Source organism: Saccostrea echinata, unplaced genomic scaffold (genome assembly GCF_033153115.1).
Source record: "Saccostrea echinata isolate AGI-Se365-2 ecotype Australia unplaced genomic scaffold, CSIRO_AGI_Sech_v1 ptg000064l, whole genome shotgun sequence".
NCBI lineage: Eukaryota > Metazoa > Mollusca > Bivalvia > Ostreida > Ostreidae > Saccostrea > Saccostrea echinata.
The window spans coordinates 5,617,452-5,637,784 of NW_026889813.1; the positions used below are offsets into that span (position 1 = coordinate 5,617,452).

Consider the following 20,333-nt stretch of genomic DNA (forward strand, 5'->3'; position numbering starts at 1 on the left):
AGCATGACTAGCATGAAAGAATTATATGCGTAAACATGATTGAGAGTCATACGTCAGCATGACTAGCATGAAAGAATTACATGCGTAAGCATGATTGTGAGTCATACGTCAGCATGACTAGCATGAAGAATTACATGCGTAAGCATGGTTGTGAGTCATACGTCAGCATGACTAGCATGAAAGAATTATATGTGTAAGCATGATTGAGAGTCATACATCAGCATGACTAGCATGAAAGAATTACATGCGTAAACATGATTGTGAGTCATACGTCAGCATGACTAGCATGAAAGAATTATATGCGTAAACACGATTGAGAGTCATACGTCAGCATGACTAGCATGAAAGAATTACATGCGTTAGCATGATTGTGAGTCATACGTCAGCATGACTAGCATGAAAGAAATACATGCGTAAGCATGATTGTGAGTCATACGTCAGCATGACTAGCATGAAAGAATTATATGCGTAAGCATGATTGAGAGTCATACGTCAGCATGACTAGCATGAAAGAATTACATGCGTTAGCATGATTGTGAGTCATACGTCAGCATGACTAGCATGGAAAAATACTGACTGGGTGTTATACGTCAGCATGACTAACATGGAGAATTATATACATAAGCAAGATTGGTGTCATACGTCAGCATGACTAGCTTGGAGAATTATATACATCAGCAAAACAGGTGTCACACATCAGTATGACTGCTGTGAAATGAATGTAACATAGATGAAGTGTCATACATCAGCATGACTTGCATGAAGAAATTCATGCATCAGCAAGATTGGTGTCAAATGTCAGCATGACTAGTGTGAAATGAATGTGGACGTGTAAGCATAATTAGATGCCTTATAGCAGCATGACTAGCATGAAAATAATCATGTGTAAGAATGATTAAGACTGAAGTCAGACCTCAGCATGAAAAGCGTGAAGTGAACGTGGCACGCGTAAGCAAGATGGCATAATGATTGTTAAACGATGACAAAAATCTATAGAACAAAATTAATGACAGAGTAGATCAAAACAACTTATTTACAATATGATACCAAAGCAAACAATATAATAACAATTGACAATCACCAAGGTAATTTCACAAGGCGTGTGGTGGGGAGGATGGTGGTGAAAAAATTTCCACAATGGCTACTGACACTAAGATGATGAAACTGAAAACTAGGCTAAGTTTAATAAATAAACAACAGATAGGCCCTGACAGGGTATATCTCTATGATAACACAGAATATCCATATTGACATAGTTTAACGACTGAAGATTATAATGACAGATTTACATGTATATAAACTAAGATTATAGCAATAATCTTAAATTTATATAAAACTCAACAATGTTACAGTTACAAAGTTTATTATCTACAAAAACACATATTGGATCATGGGGACGGACAACTGACTTACAGTGCGTTAATTTAACTGATCTATCTCCAGGGCATTGGAGATAGGCAAAGTATACATGGTAACACAGAAGAAGCAAACAAAGTAATAAGAGATGCACAACTGATAAAATATATACATGTAGTAAACAACATACACGTAGAAAACAAACATTAACCCCCTGGAGAAAACTTGGGGGTTATTGGTTAAAATATGGAAAATTTTCAAGCATTTGTAATATTTGTATATCAAAAAAACCAAATACAACTGTAAGGAGTTGTAGCCCCAAGTTTCCAATGTAATTAGAAGAAAAAAAAATTATATAGAAAGGAAATATAACATATATACATATTTATATATAAATATATACACAACACAGACATATTATAACACGCCTTGTGAAATTACAACAATAATGAAATTTTACTGCATGATAAAACCACATGATTGTAAGAAAAAAATGAAACAGACAGGTGTAGTTGTTGATTTCTACAAACCAATAGAGGCTATTTGTTGTTGTGCATTTTGAATCACTGAAGGAGATGTGTGAATATAGGTAGTGTAGCAATTAGAAGACCATCTACCTAAAGTTTTAATTAAATGATCTTCAATGCGTGCTTCTTGAGAAGTTGTAGCCGCTCCAATTCTAAAGTAATGACCGTTATAGAGATCAGAGTTCAGGCCTAATCGAGATAAAATGTCTGTGGCGGTCAGACGGGTTCGATCGCCGGTGGCCAGATAGCTCAGTTGGTAGAGCACCTGACTGGAGATTCAGGGGGCCCGGGTTCGAATCCCGGTCTGGTCCGCTGCATTTTTCTCCTCTCCCGTTACATGTCTTTGAGTGTGTCGATGAAAATAGCTCTGGTTAAAATGGAACCCTCTTTAGTAACAAAGAAAGGCGCAGGTTGTGTCTTGAAAACTTTTGATCTTAAGGCCGGTTTACACGGTAAAGCAAACTGTATAAACCTTGTTGTATAAAGCAAAATGTTACCGTGTGTACGGCGCTATTACACGGAATTTAAATCTCCCCGGAGTCATATATTTCACGCGTTCGAATAGAGCGTGTCTCTATTCTGGACAGCAAGTCGTATGAGACTTTCTTTCTCTAGCCAATCAGTGGCCAGGGATATGGGTGTTATATTTATGCTTCACTAACCACTTCAATTTTTTAAAAGAATACCTCAACCTTTTTATACGTGTACATTTACATGAGTTATGGCTTGTTCAAATTTAAAATGTAGAACATTATTTTTACTTTTTCGCTGAAAAAATTAAACAAAATCGTATAAAATAATTAAGAGCAAATATCAGTCTTTCAATGCTGAAACCCTACTTTATAATGGATGTCTTAAAGATCCATCAAATAAATTTTTGCTTTAGCATTCCTCCTTAAATGTATTTCAAATAGACGGTTTATTTTATATTACCGGTGGCCAAAAACGCAATGTAAGAGCAAATCGTTCTGCTGGTGAAATTGAATTTCTCATTAATATGTCCCTCTTCTCTATAAATGAGGATACTGCGTCCAGAAGATCATCAAAATCTGCCATATCTATTCACAGAAACTTTCTAGAAAATTTAATTAAAAACAGTACTTAGTTCTTTAATATGAACATGATATGCATGTAACAACGCACTTTGAAATTTTTTTTTCCAAGTGCGTTAAATTTGGGACCAAGTTTACATACTTTGAAAAATAATGTGCACGGCTTGGTCAATATATAAATAATTGGCTGGATAACTTTTCGGTGATGATGTCACTTTAGGATCTGATATATAGAAGTTTTAAAGATTTTTCCAAAGGTTCTCGTAAATAATATAAAAGGAAAATTCAATATTTTAAAAGAATACTTCAACATTTTTTATACGTTATGGCTTGTTCAAATTTAAAATGTAATTTTTTTTAACATTTTCGCTGAATAAATTTGAAACAAATCGTATCAAATAATTAAGAGCTCAATGCTAAAATCTTAGTTTAAAATGGATGTTTTGAAGATCCATCAAATAAATTTTGGTGTAGCATTCCTTCTTAAATATATTTCAAATAGACGATTAATTTTATATTTGACCGGTGGTCAAAAAATTTACGCAGTGTAAGAGTAAATCGTTCTGCTGCTGAAATTGAATTTCTCATTAATGTGTCCCGCTTCTTTATAAATGGCCAGGGATACTACGTCCAGAAGATCATCAAAATCTGCCATATATCCATTCGCAGAAAATTTCTAGAATTTAAAAAGTGGTTCTGATATGCACCATATATAGTGATCACTCCCCTCCTGATCCATTGTCTGACCCGTGGCCTTCCTTTAGATCTTCTTTGCTGGCACAACAGTGAGTGGAAATGAAATTATCAAAATGCACATTAAGATAACTATCTTCCTCTTCCTGTTCTTCCATGTTAACAAAATGAAAAAAAAAAAACTGTACTTCTTCAAAGGGGCGTTTTGTTTGTTTAAATAACGATAGAGTGGAATGTAAACCTGTTTTACCGTGTAGACATATAAGGAATATATTACAAAAGTTGTAAACGACAAGTTGTATACGACAGGTATTACCGTGTAAACCGGCCTTTAAATACAGATATTTTGAAACAGCATTCACTAGACAAACATCTGTCTGTGTCTTAAATAATTTAATCTGAACACCATTTCTGAATGGGTCTGTTTTCGATTTCTTTAAAGTAACTGTAATGAAAGAATCATGACAAATCACATCTTGGATAGAGACATAATCATCATAATGAGAATTACTGAGAACAGTGAATTCACCACAGCGCAAAAAACCAAAAAAATGCAACTGTACAAGCTGCTTCAAACATATATGATGTAAACATATCAAAAATTCCGGATCTGAGTAATTGACAAATTTTTGTTAGAATTGACATGGTGATAGGAAGTCTACTAAGTTTAGGAATGGCATACCTGCTTTGTTTCTTCTTTACACCAGTTAAAATTGATTGCAAACAAAATGAATTTTGACCCGCAGAAATATGAAAGGGATTAAACCCTTTCAATCTGAAATAAAAGTATCTTATTCCACTTAAGTACAATTTTATAGTTGAATAAGTCAATTTAAGGTGTTCATCACAAAACGCAACAAAGTAAATTAACAACTGTTCTGAAATTGGTGGTAAGTCACTAACATTATCATGCAGTCCTCTCAGAAAAGTGAATTTGATGTAACTGTCCAGACCAACTTTGTATTGGCTGCGCGTTCTCAAGGAAATGGAGTGATCCCAGAGATTTTCTACGACACTGTCCAAATCACTTCCGATAAAGGTGGACATGGTGTACGGAGACGATCTGCTTCTGGAGCCAAGTTCTTGAAACGATTCATCTGCAAACGAGATAAACTATCAGCAATATTGTATGTGAGGTGGGGGTGTGTTCCAACTTCTTTCAGTACCACAATTTTATATGTTCACTACTACATTACCTTTATTTGACTATAATGCAACAAAAAGTGGGGGGATGGGATGGGGGGAAACAACCCTTTCAAGAACATTTTCAATAGTAAAAAGTTATGTTTCGAAAAAAGTGGGGGGGGGGGGGGCAGGCCCCTTCTGCCCCCCCCCCCCCCCCGATGCTACGTGCCTGCATTTAGAGGCAAACACATTAGTGCGGGGTATTACTGTCTTATGACAGCATCTATTTTTTTTGTTTGTTTGTTTTTTTGCTTCTCAGGAAACTGGGGGCTGGAAATTTTTTGATTGAGGTGTGCCCCCCCCCCCCGGAAAAATTCCTGGTTCTGTGCATGTAACTGAATGTAATGTCGACAACGGGAGATAACTCTTCAGAATGTGAAATTCGTCTATTGTGGCATCCGATGATCTTTGATCCTTTCTAAACTTTAACCTAACCATTTGCATTTCGGTATATTTTACCCCAATCTATACTTAAACTTGTACTTACCGACTATCATAGGTCCTGTCGACTTCATGAAATATAATCCAATTAAAACACAAAATGAATAAATTCCTACTGATATACATGTAATGATTGCACCATCTAAAAATAATAATGGTAAAACTAGTACTAGTAGGGTGACGCAAGCCCAATGTGATGTAGAAATTTTCAAAAAGGTGTTCAAATACATGTACAGTACAAGAACAAATTTTAAATCATCATAACAAACGATGGTTTAACATAACTTTGCCATCTAGGCCTATTTCCAAAACAGGCAAATTGTGTGTGTGTGTTGGGGGGGGGGGGGTGACAAAATTGATTGGGTTTGGCTTTTCAAGAAGGTTTTTGCCTAATCAAATACTAAAAAAAAGTTTGCACATTTTGATAAATTCATTAAAAACACTTTGTACTAAAGTAGTATTATTTGTTGAGAAAATAAATTTAAAAAGTTCAATTATGGGCCAAAAATTTATATCCTCCCTTTTATCAAAACATATTTTACATCATTAATTAAATTCTGTTATTTCAGACTGGTAATGAATTAAGTAAAGGAAATACCTTTAAGAGGCTCATAGGTCACGTGGTCACCTGAGCATTTTATGCTCGATTTGACGAAACATGTACTGTGTAAATTGTAGAATTATTTTGACTTTTTCTTTGGTAAGCCCAATATGAAGGAGTGTGCATTTAGAGTCAAACACCTTAGTGCGGGTATTACTGTCTCATGACAGCATCTAGTTTGAATTGCATCGTCTATCTTCACGTATGACAAAGAACACTGTGATCATTCACACTTGGTTCTGAATTGTTATGTGGTGAGGACAAATCAAAGATCAAACGTTTTTTACCCGAATATTTGTGAGTTGCTATTCCTAATGGGCTGACTCTGTAGGAGTTAAAGGGAGGTAGCGAAAAGGGTCCTTTAACATATCCCTGGTCAAGTTCAGTTTTTAAAAGTTCATCAACTACGACTGGATTCTGTCGAGCAGACAAGGAATTTTTGCATTCAAAAGTTTGTAAATTGTTATCAACAACTAAGGTATCAAAACCTTGTTCTAAACTAGAACACAAGTAATTCACAAAACTTTTGTCTGGGTATTGAGAAAGTTCAAATCTAAGTTTGTCAAGATTTATGCTAGTCAATGGCTCAGTTAGTCATTTGGTATTTGGTTTAGATTTACTGCTAGTATCTTTTTGTTTAGGTTCATTCATCACTTTAGATGTTTGAGCACATGGAATTTTGGGATGTCGATTAGCCTTGCATGCTGTACAAATGTGTGCGTATCTACAATATGGTTTGCTGCAGCCTTTTGTGGAGTTGTAATTATTACAGATTTGTTCACCATCATGGAATGAAATTTCCATGCCATGGATATCTTTCTGTTGCCGATACCCTTTTAGACCTGAATAAGGACGAGTGTTTTGTTTTCTTACATTTCTATGTGGGCACATACCTGAGGGGTGAATGTTAGAGCCACAAGTTTCACACGATTTCACAGAGGACCCAGCACATATTAAGGTTCTCAATTCGAAATCTCCCTTAGCCCAGTCAATTTTTATGTTGTGCTGTAGGAGCATAGCTGCGCATTTACTCGAAAACATTTGATGATACTCATAGAATTTGTCAGGCCATACATTTGCAGTCTCTATAACGTGTGAAAGATAACCATCTAGCTCATTAGACCTGTTAGGAAAGGCAGAACACATGATTTTTTTGTACCTTCCAAAGGCAACGATAAACTCATCTAAAGATAGACTGCGTGTAAGACTATCATCCTTTTCTTTAATTTTCTTCTGCGAAGGAGTGGTATAATTCGGGATCAGGAGAATGTTTAAATTAACATCCTTACCTGCCAGAATATCGGCACGTATTTCTGGCGAAACCATATCCACGTCAGAAATGTTAACAGCTGGGGCTCGTTTCTCAAAAAGTCGTAGATTTGGGCCTAAGTTAGTCCGACTAAGAAAGTTACGCCAAAATTTAGACGGGCCTAAATCGCGTTTCAGAAAGCGGCGTAAGACTAGGCCTAAGATTAAGACTTCTCCGCTAAGTACTAAGCATGCGCAGATCGTATTTTTTTTTGGTTTAGAGACTACAATTATATGTGGCGGATCAAATTATCAAACTTAACCTAAATACAGAAGTAAGGCACGAAAACCACGAGCGCGCGTGCATGTTTTCTCTCTTCACCATCTTTCAAACAGATATATTACGCAAACCTATCTGTATTTTCAAGGTCAAAGCATTAAAATTAGATAAATATTTTTGTATGCTCAGATAAATTTTAAATATCTATATAGGTACAAATTACATCTGAAAAACATAAACGTATAAACAATCGTGATATTTCGATATACATTAAAACCCAAACGAATGTACATAGCATATGTACTTGCAAAAAATTGGAATAAATTAAGCATGAAGAATTTTACTGAAGTAATTTTTCTTTGAAAATTAGCCATACTGTCTTTTCTCTTATGTTTTACATAAAAATAAATAAATACACATAAGGTAGTAGCAAAATTGAGGGGGACCCCTCCCCCCCCAAAAAAAACCATTTGAAAATTAAACTACCAAAAAGTAGGAGTTGCGGGGGGGGGGGTCAACTTCCCAAATTAATGTGACCAAAAAAACTTCATTAACTGTCAAAGTCAAAAACCTAATTAACTGTCCAAGTCATGGAATTTGCCATGTCAAAAAGCTAATCAACTGACCAAGTCATGGAATTATGGAAATTGTCAGTGTTCGGGCCCTACAGCGACAAAAAGTGTGTGTGTGTGGGGGGGGGGGGGGCTGTAGCATCTCAAAGAAAATTTAATATAGCAAAATACTACACTCAGAAAAAGTGCCCGAAGGGCCGCCCCCCCCCCCCCCCCCCCCGGCCCCATCGCGTTCTACGGACCTGTGGAAAATTGACAATTATGAAATCATATATAATTAAAATATGGATAACAGATTTTTGAAAATTTATCAGTTGTATTGAATTTATAATTTCATAACAGAATAATCAATTCTAACTGAATTAGATTTCTTGGCATTCAAACTGATACATGTATCATAATTATACATGTATTACATTTTGGACATACAGTATTACATTGATATCGATATGATTATTTATACAGTCCATGTAAAAACACGCATAAATACAACATTTCCATTAGCATTTAATATATTTCCAGTAGGGATCTGATTTATTTAGATCGGGAAAGGTATAAATTTCAACATCACCATCTTTTTCTTTCAAATCTAGTAATTTCAATTTCTATTAAGAATATGATCATATAATATTTCTTTTATAGATGCTGAATATTTCTTAAAGATTCCATCTAGATTCAAAGATATTACAGGGCTCGAAATTCACTATATACAACTCGCAAAACGCGAGTTAGAATTCCCAAATTGCGAGTTAAAAATTAGGTAACTTGCAAAAACTTGCGAGTTGATTTTTTTTGCATTGAAATTGTAGCAAAATTATATAATATGACAGAACACTATGCTTTTGATTTAAATCAGTAATTTAACTAAAAGTCACACTGTAGTTGTATTTTGTGTATTGTATAGTAGTTACTTTTTCATTAAGTTACATGTATTTAATTTATATAAATTTAACTTTATATGAAAATTGCGAGTAGTCTTATAAAATTGCGAGTTCACTTTCTTGGTACTCGCAATTATTTGCGAGTTGTAATTTAAGGGAGTTTCTAACCCTGTATTAACAAGTCATGATTTTCATATTCATAAATACTCTTAGATAAGCAAAATTTCTTCTACTTGATGATTTATGAGTATAATGCATTAAATGACAGCAAATTTGTTTCTTATTTACAATAAAAAAAAAAATTTAACACGTTATTTACCACTTTCTTTTCAAATGCATGTAATATAAAGTGTTTATCTGATAAATCTATCAAAAGACACTCTCAAACAAAATTCGTCTGAGAAAAGTACGAAAGATTGTAAATTAATTAAAAACAAGTACCTATCTAAAAAAAAAAAAAAATGATAGACCCATCTTCACATCTTAAACGCCATGACAGTTAATACTTTGAAATAGGAAAAAACTGTTTTACGGACAAGATAATTAATTATTGGAACATTTTACAAATTCATATTTTTCTGTTCTATAAATATATTTGATTAAAGGGGAAATTAAGGTAAAAGGTGCGTTAACTTAATTGATGGTCTAATTACGGAATATTTCTTATCATCGAAAATATATTAATTGTATATTGTTTGAGGAGTTTTTTTTTTCTTCAAAACATTATCCATTTCAAAAATTAAAAATTATCAGGGACCCAGTGTGTGTGTGTGTGAGGGGGGGGGGGAGGGGGAGGGGGGAGGTTATTGAGTAACCAAAATATTCAGCAAACTTTGACAGTACATGAAAACAAATATTGAAAGTGTAGGTTAGCCTAAATTACAACTTAATTTTTAACATACAACACCATTACTGAAAAAGCGGGAGGGTTGAAGCCCCCTCCCCATACTACGCGTGCCTGCTTTTTTTTTTTTTTTTTAACTCGGGCAGTTCTTAATATCTTATCCAGTTTCACAATTCAAAATTCTTACTTATAAATTTCTATCAAACCTTTTTACAGAAAAGAGTCTGCTTCCTCGCTGGATTTTTAATACCTTTCTATCTACCTACATAATAGGTCTGACTGAAAATTCCACGATTTTTCGCATATCACATATGTACATGATTAGATATTATATCTTATACGTACAAAATAATTATTCTTTTATCTCTTTATGACCAAAACACTTGCCACTTTTTTCAAGTTGTGTGCAGACTAAGAACTTACACCTACTCATTAGCAGGCCTAGATTTAAGCTTAACTTGAGTCTCGACTAAGTCTGCGCCTTTTTGTGAAACGCTACTTAGTCCGATTTTGGGGTTTAGTCACTGACATAGTCCGGACTAAGTTAACGCCTGGTCGTAGGCCTTTTTGAGAAACGAGCCCCTGGAGTCCCGGTGTTTGTTGTAGAAGTCATAGCAGTTTGAAGACTATACTTTGCTTCGTTAATTTTGTTCGATTGAGTTTAAAGAGCTAATTGCTTGCTGACATAACTGCAAAGTACTGAGGATGACCGATTCTGACATCGCTGCTGTTGTAGGAAGTGTAGAGCTGGGCGGACGTGGATTAGAAGCTAAAACTCTGGCGCTTGGCACTCCTGGTTCCGGATAAGCCTCAACGCTCGCAGCGCGCATGCCCCCAATAATGGAACTAACTGTAGTAACAGGTGCAACAAATGGCAAAGAATTACGAACTGATTGAAAGTTATCGCAATTATCAACACCTTGAATACCATCGTTAAAGTTCGCTGGCTGAATTTCCTGATCGTCTGCTTGTTGACTCTGTACAGACTGGACGTTATCTAAATAAATTCTTTTGAGTACACTGTGACTTAAATGCATATTAATGTTTATTCCAATCTCTGAAAGTTTTTTCTTCAATTCTGCGACTGTCCAATTATTAGGGTTGTCGTTATTGCTAGCGCTCTCGAGCGCTAGCAACTACGTTAGTCTATATTTCTGGAATACGCATGCTCGACTTCACGGTCGGGCATTCTGGGAAAACTACTGTATAGACTGTGCGATAACAATTTCGTTTTGCCATACAAATATAGATATGATCAGAATTTACACTAGCCTTTCCTGTCTGATATGTGCGATATACATTTCTTACGTTAGAGACAGGCAATACCAGTCTAGATCCGGATTCTGATTTTTTTTAATTCATTGTCTAACCTACACGTAAAAGTACAAGAAAAACTTAGGTCATATAATGCATAAGATTCTAGACATCTAGCTTTTCTCACAGTTGCACCACCTTCCTGGATATTTCGGCAAACTCGGAAAAAAATATTTTCAGAGTATGTCGGAAAGACATGTCAGTTTAGTTTTTATCATCTGAAAATACATATATGATCTGAAGTTTCGTGTTTTGTTGTCTATCCTGCACGTAAATGAACAAAAAGTAACAGTTACTCGGGTCTTATAAAACGAAGACTGTTATTTCTAAAATTGTCATGAGTACCTAGCTTTTCTAATCTACCTTCATTGATTTTTCCGGCAAGTTCGGAAAACCGCCGCAACCTCGGATATGTTTACCGAGCTTGTCGGAAAGTTCCGAGAAGATGCGATTACTAAAAAAAAAAAAAAACAGTACCACACTGGAATATTTTAAACTAGGTGCTCATTGGTTCTACTGACCTTTTTTTCACCTCCAAATTGAAATTACAGTAGAATACAGAATGCTTAAAGCACAGTTAGGAGTTATGCCATTGCCGACGTGAAGCCCACTCTTAGATTCACCATTCTGAATTATGACCCCCCCCCCCCCCCCCAGTGCTCCAATGTGCCTTCTTATTAATAATTAATCGATTCAGCAAATTTAACAAATGGTTCAGATATCTTCTGTATTTTATTATGCTACAGCGCTAGCTCACCAATCTTTTTAAAAAGATAAGCTTGTTAGACATGGTTAAGTTTGTTTGTTTCCGAGTTCGACGAACCGTAGACATAACTTCCAGGTCAAACGTTTAAGTTCAGCAAATCACAAAATAACTCATGGATGGGTAAAAACTTTCCACAAAAAGACGAAACTAATGTTACTGAAACTGAAAAATCATGATCTTGCAGTAATTCCCTTTGTAAATGGAACGATGGTAGTTGATAGAAAGTTGAAAAAATTTCCACAATGGCTACTGACACTAAGATGGTGAAACTGAAAACGAGGCTAAGTTATAAATAAACAACAGATAGGCCCTGATAGGGTATATCTCTATGATAACACAGAATATCCATATTGACATAGTTTAACGACTGAAGATTATAATGACAGATTTACATGTATATAAACTAAGATTATAGCAATAATCTTAAATCAAGAACATCAGATTCTGTGTATATCCGACATTTTCTTAGAAAAGAAAAAGATACTGCATGTACATGTATTTTCCAGTTGACCCTACAATATATGTACTGTTAGCGACACATTCAATTTTTCCATCTCTCTTCAGAGCTCTGAAAAAAAAAACAATGGCGAATATAAAATGTAAGACTGCTCTAAATGTAATACAATAATTAGAAACCTATATTATTCACTCTTCGAAAACCGATACCATTCTACAGCTCGTCTACCCTCGTACGTCATCATAAATTTTGATGTTAGATATTTAAAAGGTAAAGATAACGAACATTGATTTCATCAATCTCAGAAATCCAGTAAACAAAGCCAGCAAACCCAGCAAACATCAGAGTTAGGATCAGGGGGTCGTAACATAAAGCTTGCTAAGTTTTTGACTTAAGTATGGTCATAAGTATGTTTTAGGTGCAATCTTAAGACCTGCCTAAGTACTACTTAAGTATGTCTTAAAGCGTAACATAAAACGGACTTAGGTAGGTCTTAGCTAAGTCAAACTTATGTTCAAAATATTTGTTATGAATCATCCTAGTTTTTCAATTTATTTATATATATATTTGTAAAAATGATTTAGTTCCGTTTTTAATCACATATATATTAAAGCTGACGTCCTTACCTATCGGTTTTAGCTAGGTTAGATTAGATTTCGTATTTAATTAAAGTTAATTCTGTTTAAATTATTCGATATACAATGTATTTGAAAACAAATCTTGCACGGTCACAAGGTGGCACTAGTGGTTCAGTAAATGCGTGAATATTGTTTATCACTCGAGACTGCGATGTTTTCAGTTAACCGTTTGTTGTATATTCTTTCGTTTGACAAATGTGGTTCAGTAAATGCGTGAATATTGTTTATCACTCGAGACTGCGATATTTTCAGTTTACCGTTAGTTGTTATTCTTTCGTTTGACAAATGTTCACTTGCTTTCAAATTGTCATTCTCGCAGACATAACCGAACGTCTATGCACTTTTAATTGAAACTCTAATAAAAAAAAAGTGCAAAACAATAGGGACATTTTGAATTTTTTTCCCTCACATATCAGCAAGCAGAGACTGCAGACGTTTTATGATATACTTATTTACAATTTAATGAATTTTTCAGAAAATAATTTTTCGTATATCTCCAACTCATCAACAATTTCTCTCTCTCTCTCTCTCTCTCTCTCTCTCTCTCTCTTTCTGGAACGTTAGTGAATGGTAGTGAACCCTGTCTGAATCCTCGCTTGTTCAATCTAATTTACAGAAAATCTTTATTTGTTTTCTAGTCATCATCCTTCAATTCACCGACAATTTTTAAAATCATTTCATCTGATTTTTTTACAGTGAACAAACAAATCCATGATTACTGTATACAATTTACTTATAATGAATAGTGCTTATAACCTAGGTCCCACTAATATTTCAAACGTATCCCAAAAATATTATTTTGCATTTACATGTATATGTCATTTAGAGAGTGATATTAGAATCAGTGATGAATAACCCCCCCCCCCCCCCCGACGAAAAACTAAAATTCTTACACCAGTATATTAAATATAGAAAATTATTTTTTATGCATAATATAAATAGAGGAATGTTTTAACATAGAAAGTCAACCTTAAATAGTTCTTAATATATGCTTAAGGAAGTTAAGACATACTTAAGTCACCTCTACCGGCCGCCTAAGTTTTGCTAAGATTGTCAAATCTTAGCACGTTTCTAGTTACGGTCTTAAGTTTAAGACTGTACTTAAGTCCTACTTAAGCATGGTCTTAGACTTAAGTACCCTTTATGTTACGACCCCCAGGTGCCTAGGAGGTGTAAGCATCCCCTTGCATGATTTTTGTGTAATATGTGTGAAATAGAATAACAAGATAAGATAACGTACAGTGATCGATATCATAAAAATCTAAAAAACAATACACATTGGTGAACAGGCATAAAACACCTAGAATTTCCAGAGGTGGGATTAGGTGTGCCTAGGAGAAGTAAGCATCCCCTGTTGACCGGTCACACTCGCTGTTAGCCCTATGAATTGATTATCTAAGAAATTATTTTCTAAATCTTTCTACTTCAGTGTGTTTTTGATGCTGTCCATCATTATCATACGAACATTTAACGAATAATAAAGCTTATCTTTATTCAGTATGCAATTTTAAGCACGATAGTTTTCAATCTGCTTCTAAGGTTTGTGTAAAACAAGCATTCTGAGAATATTGCATTAGCAATACTAGTTCCTTATCGGCAAGTGTAATCTGGTTCCCATTAAAAATAGAAAATGCGAAAATTCCGTCGAAAAATCATTGAAGCGGAACATAATCCAAACTTGATCTAATTCATCAAGTTAGACTCACATACCAAAAATTCAGCTCAATATTTGCAAGCGTATAGAAAACAAGTGCGGAAAACCCTTAAAATTAAAAGGCCGTAATTTCCTAAAAATCATTGAAGCGGAACGAAAACCAAACTTGATCTGTAACTCATCAAGATACTCTCAGATACCAAAAATCAGCTTAATATCTGCAAGCGTTTAAAAAAAAAAGTGCGGAAAACCAAGTAGGACAGACTGACAGACAGACGGATGGACAGACGGAGAGAGCTTTTCTGTTCGTTGTCTGCGTCGTCGTTGTTGTTGTCGTTGTCTTGATAAAATTTTCAAGTTCTCCATCTTCTTCTCCAGAACCACTGGACCAATTTCAGTGGACCCATTTCAACCAAACTTACCACAAAGCATCCTTATGTTAAGGAAACTCAAATTTATTCAAATGAAGGGGCACGCCCTCTTTCAAGGGGGAGATGATTAAAAATTAGTGAAAATATACGACATCTTTCGCAAATCTTCTTACGAAAAGTTATCCTTATTCACCAATACAGGTATTCAAGAATTGGTTCGAATAATAGGGTGAAAGAATTCAATTTCATCCCCGAATATCATGCGCTGGTTCTCGCTATATCATTCCGAGGTAGGTACAGGTATATATCATCTTCGATGAACGGAAAATTACTGGGTGTTTTCTGTCAAGTCTTTTCCATCAAATAAACATTGTCTGGTATATATCTGCGGGTTGATTTTGACAACAAACTTCCAATAAGAGTTTTGAATTTTATTTTACATAAGAAGGCCCGGTATTTTTTCGAGGAAACCCACGGAAATTCAGGAGGCAGATGCTTTGCCAAAATAATGGACTTGTTTATCCGTCTTCGGGCTCTAGGGAAAGAATACCTCCAGCTGTAAAAAAAGTAAAAAAAAACCTTGTGTAAAGAGAAATTTTTGATAAAAGTTTTCCGGAAATGCTTCAGTTTTTGTTTGATGAATATATAGTGCTCAGAAGTATATTTACAATGTTACATACTTGAACGTTCTTTATATAGACACTTCTTCAAGAGGTAAACCATTCCAAAACAATTATATGTTATTTGTTTCAGTTTGCAATATTTAAAATGACATTTGAGAAAAAAAGTTTATTGGGTGTGTAAAACCCCCGGTGAAAGCTTATATATGTATTATATATTTAACATGTAGAAACTTGACCTTAATTTATATATGTTTGGGCTTCTGTATTAGCAGGAGTATATATGTTTATTAAAGACAAAAACACAGTTCATAGAGATAATTCAAACAATAACATGCTTTCTTTTTTTTATAAATGCGGTAGGTAAATGTTGCAACCATTGCAAAAAAATATATATATATATAACCCGAAAAGCAGGTTAGCATTTTTTTTTATCCTGCAATGATTGCATTCGCTAATCCCCGTATTAACAAACAAACATTTATAACTATATAAATTCTACCTATAATAAGAAAAGATATTTAATGCTTACCGTTTATTTCATTGGTATTTTGAGTCGCCCGAGTGGCGCAGTGGTTAGAGCGTCTACTCCATAAAAAAAAAAAAGAAAAAAAAAGAAAAAAAAGAGCGTCTACTCTAGAGTTCCGATGTAAGGAGTTGATCCTTACGTCGCGGGTTCGAATCCCACTGTGGGACGTGGAGACCGGTCCTTCGGATGAGACCGTATAAACCGAAGTCCCGTGTCGCAGTATGTGTTGGCACGAAAAAGATCCCTCACTGCTCAATGACCGTAAGTGCCGAGTATAGGACAAAATTTGCAGCTCTCCATCGGCAAGTGGTGGCGTCTCCATAGAGTGAAAAATTCTCGAGAGGGACGTTAAACAACATACAATCAATCAATCAATATTATTGGTATTTTGAAGAACACCTTTAGTTTTCTGTGATGAAGACATATCCTTGTCAATCAGTTTTAAATGTTGGCATATCTCAATTTAAGATTTAATTTCCAACTTGAAAAATCCTATTATTATTAATTAATACATTTACTTATCTATTTATTTAACTTACTCATTTATCATCTATTTATTCATTTTTATTTTTATATCATTTTCCTTTTACTCATTTTGTTATTGATTAACTCTTTTAGTATACGCCTATACATAATTATACTAACTTGCGAAATAAAATTCATCAGTATTAATTTGATTTGACAATGATAATAAACTTATAATCAGAAAGGAAATAGACACATTCTTTAACATTTGAACTTTACTTTATTAATGCAGCATATTCACACATTATACTTTTCATGATGTGAGTATTTTTACTTAGTTTAAAAAAGGGAATAGGCAAAAAGGCGCGAAAAATGTCCATAGTTTCAAAAATATAAAAATCGAATTCAAATTTTGAATCTAGTATTTAGCTAGAGTAAATTTAAAAGGTATGAAGTCATGACGAATGAAACTTTTCTATCTTGAAAACAAAATCCTTGTATGGGTTAAATTAATGTGTGGTTTTCTTCGGGTTCGAACCCAAGCAATAAAAATGCCAAATTTCATGTTTTCTTTAAGACTAACACGCTAATCACTACGCTATGCAGTGGCATTTAAATAATGTTTGTGATATGATTAAATGGACATTAATATTTGGTGAAAAGATACGAATGTTGTGTCATGAAAGTGTACCTTTAAGGTCTAGTGGGTCTTTGCTCCATGTTTTTCTTAAGCGAAAAGGGTATATTTTTACGAAAGTCATGAGGATAAATGTTAAAAAGAAATGGGGCATTAAACATGACAATTTTTGCCTTCTTAAGTGTGTTTTTGCTTTTTTATAAACGAATAAATTCAGTCTGTGAGATTGATTCAAATTGTTGAGACTTACATAAAGTTTACTTTAATGTTAAGTGAAATATCAAAGAAAATTTGGTTATAATTGAGATTCAGTTTTTCACTTTATCTGACGCACCATAGGCATTTTGCTCACCATGTTCGCCCATCTTTTGTCCATCCGCTGTATACAATTGAATTAGAAAAAAATATCCTACAAACAAATGTGTTCACTCAAAATTAAGAGCAGCATACACCGTATTGTCCATCTGGCTTTGATGCAGCCTCTCCTTGGACATCCAAATCAGGATGCTCTCTTGGGACATACAACTACGCCACCTTTAATTAGTCCCCTACCGGTGAAACCGTAGGGCACTATAGGTTTCCTCTGAGTCTGTCCGTCCGTCTGTCTGTTCCACTTGGTTTTCCGCACGTTTCTTCTAAACGCTTGCAGATATTGAACTGATTTTTGATATGTAAGTGTATCTTGATGAGTCACAGATCAATTTTGCATTTCGTTCCGCTTCATTGAGTTTTGACGGAATTACAACCTTTTCAATTTTTCAGAGTTTTCCGCAATTTTTTTCTAAACGCTTGCAGATATTGGGCTGATTTTTTGGTATGTGAGTGTATCTTATAGATCAAGTTTGCATTTTCTTCCGCTTCATTGATTTTTGACGGAATTATGGCATTTTTAATTTTTAACGAGAACCAGATTACACTTGGCGGTAGGGGACTAGTATTGCTAATGCAATACTCTCAGAATGCTTGTATCAAATATTTTTTCTCCTATTTCTGACGGCTCCTTTTGTAACAATTCAATTTAAAAAAAAACAGATTGAGGTTAGGTGCCTTCACTATAAAACATGTGGTGCCTCCTCCCTCCCCCGTCACCCGAAGTGGTTTGAATGGGATGCATGTAGTGTAAACAACTGGATAAATAGTATTGTACATGGGTAGAAGGTTGCATCACTTACTGCACCAGTAGCTACAAAAAGGCTCGGTAAGGTTGGTGTCAGTGGTAAATTCGTGACTTTTGTTCCAATATTTTCGCTGTCTTCACACAGAACGAATCTCTCTTCAGCGAACGTTTGTGTCCATAGCCCTATCAGATCGATTTCCTAATTTGCAAGTTGGCAATTTTATCATCATCCCCCGTATTCTTTACAGTGCCGAGAATAACTTCTCACCATAATGTGTTTTTCGTAATTTCAAGCTCCTCTTCTTAAATTGAAGAAACCTCCCTTTATCTCTTATCCACTTAACGAATAAATGAATCTGTAGTCAAAACCCTGGATGAATATAGGGAAGATTTATGGATATTGTTTATGCTTATTTGAAAGTCCTCCAAAAAGAAGATATAGCCCTCCTTTGTCGTTTTCAAGAAAATTCAATTGCACCTGTAGATTTGCATTTTTCAATAAATATGATACACGTTCTTCCAATTTTGTATAATTCTGACTAGTAATAATTTTTTTTAGATTTACTCACGTGACTGTAATTTCTCCTTTATTAGTCCACTACCGGTGAAACCGGAGGGGAATACAGGTTTTCTCTGAGTCTGTCCCTCCGTCCGTCCGTCTGTAATTGTCTGTCAGTCTGTCCCCATTGGTTTTCCGCACTTTTTTCTAAACGCTTGCAGATATTGAGCTCATTTTTGGTATGTGAGTGTATTTTGATAAGTTACAGATCAAGTGTGCATTTCGTTTCGCTTCAATGATTTTTGACGGAATAACGACCATTTCAATTTTTCAGGGTTTTCCGCATTTTGAGCTGATTCCGCATATTGAGCTGATTTTTGGTATGTGACTTTACCTTGGTGAGTTATAGATCAAGTTTGCATTTTCTTCCGCTTCATTGATTTTTGACGGAATTATGGCATTTTTAATTTTTAACGGGAACCAGATTACACTTGGCGGTAGGGGACTAGTATTGCTAATGCAGTACTCTCAGAATGCATGTTTCTTTTATTTCTTATGTCAACCACTTGCTGTTATTAACCTAATAACAACAAACGTGTTAGAACCGTTTTTTAAGATCAACTGATCATTCAGGAGATCTATTGCTATGTGTTTTCGTCCATCGTCTATTCTTCCAATACATAAATTCATCACACATCTTCATCTCTCTGTATTTAAGCAGACTGACTGCTTAGATGCTAAGCAAGGGTGCCTCTTACGAAATTATGAAATTAATGACCCCAGGGTTTGGGGTTCTGGTAATAAGGCGGTGCCGTATTAATCATATAGTGAAAAATGCATTTGTTCTTTGAAATCTCTTCTGCTCCGGGTATTTAGCAGACAAATTTAATGCATTTGTATTATGAGCACGAGTGCTTCCTACAAAATTGTAAAATTTATATCCCTTGGTCAAGGGCTCTGGAGTAAGACGGGGCTCTTTTGATCATATAGTGAAAATGTATTTATTTCTTGAAAATCCTCTCTGCTAATCTTGGATTTGGGTAGGGCTCTGATGTATGGAAATAAAAAAGTAATTGTCCTTTATTGTTATGATAATTAATCACTGTAAATAATGTAGCTGATAGGTACACTGAATAAAAGAAGTATGCGAGATTTTTCAATGTATAATTTGAAAAAGTACATATGTAGCTTTTAATGTTCAGGTTAACTGAAAAATAGATGAATGAAAATAAGACAAACGTACCCTATATTTGTAAATTGAATGTTATTCAAAGATCAAGAAAGGCCAGTGGTATAGAGATGAATACAGTGTATTAAGTTAAAGCACAATATTATGATAATTTTGGTGTACTTAACACTAACACAAACAATGTAGGAGCAAGTAGTGAAAAATGCATAGATTCTTGAAAAATCTCTTCCTCTGCTCCTGGGTATTTAGCAGTCAAGCTGAGGGCATACATATGATGAAAACGGGTGCTTCTTCCAAAATTTTAAAATTTATGACCCCCAGGGTCAGGGTTCTGGAGTAAGGGAAGGTCTCTTTTACAGTAAACATGAAGAAATCCTTTAAAAAGCTTCTTCTCTCC

At 34.7% G+C, this 20,333-nt stretch overlaps 1 non-coding gene and 1 pseudogene across 1 annotated transcript; one reads left to right on the forward strand and one right to left on the reverse strand.

The window, feature by feature from the left end:
• Positions 1–1,878: 1,878 nt before the first annotated feature.
• On the reverse strand, positions 1,879–10,717 carry LOC133175701 (uncharacterized; annotated as a pseudogene).
• Trnas-gga (transfer RNA serine (anticodon GGA)) lies at positions 2,122–2,194 on the forward strand. Its single transcript has one exon. It is a non-coding gene; the product is annotated as a tRNA-Ser (tRNA).
• Positions 10,718–20,333: the final 9,616 nt, after the last annotated feature.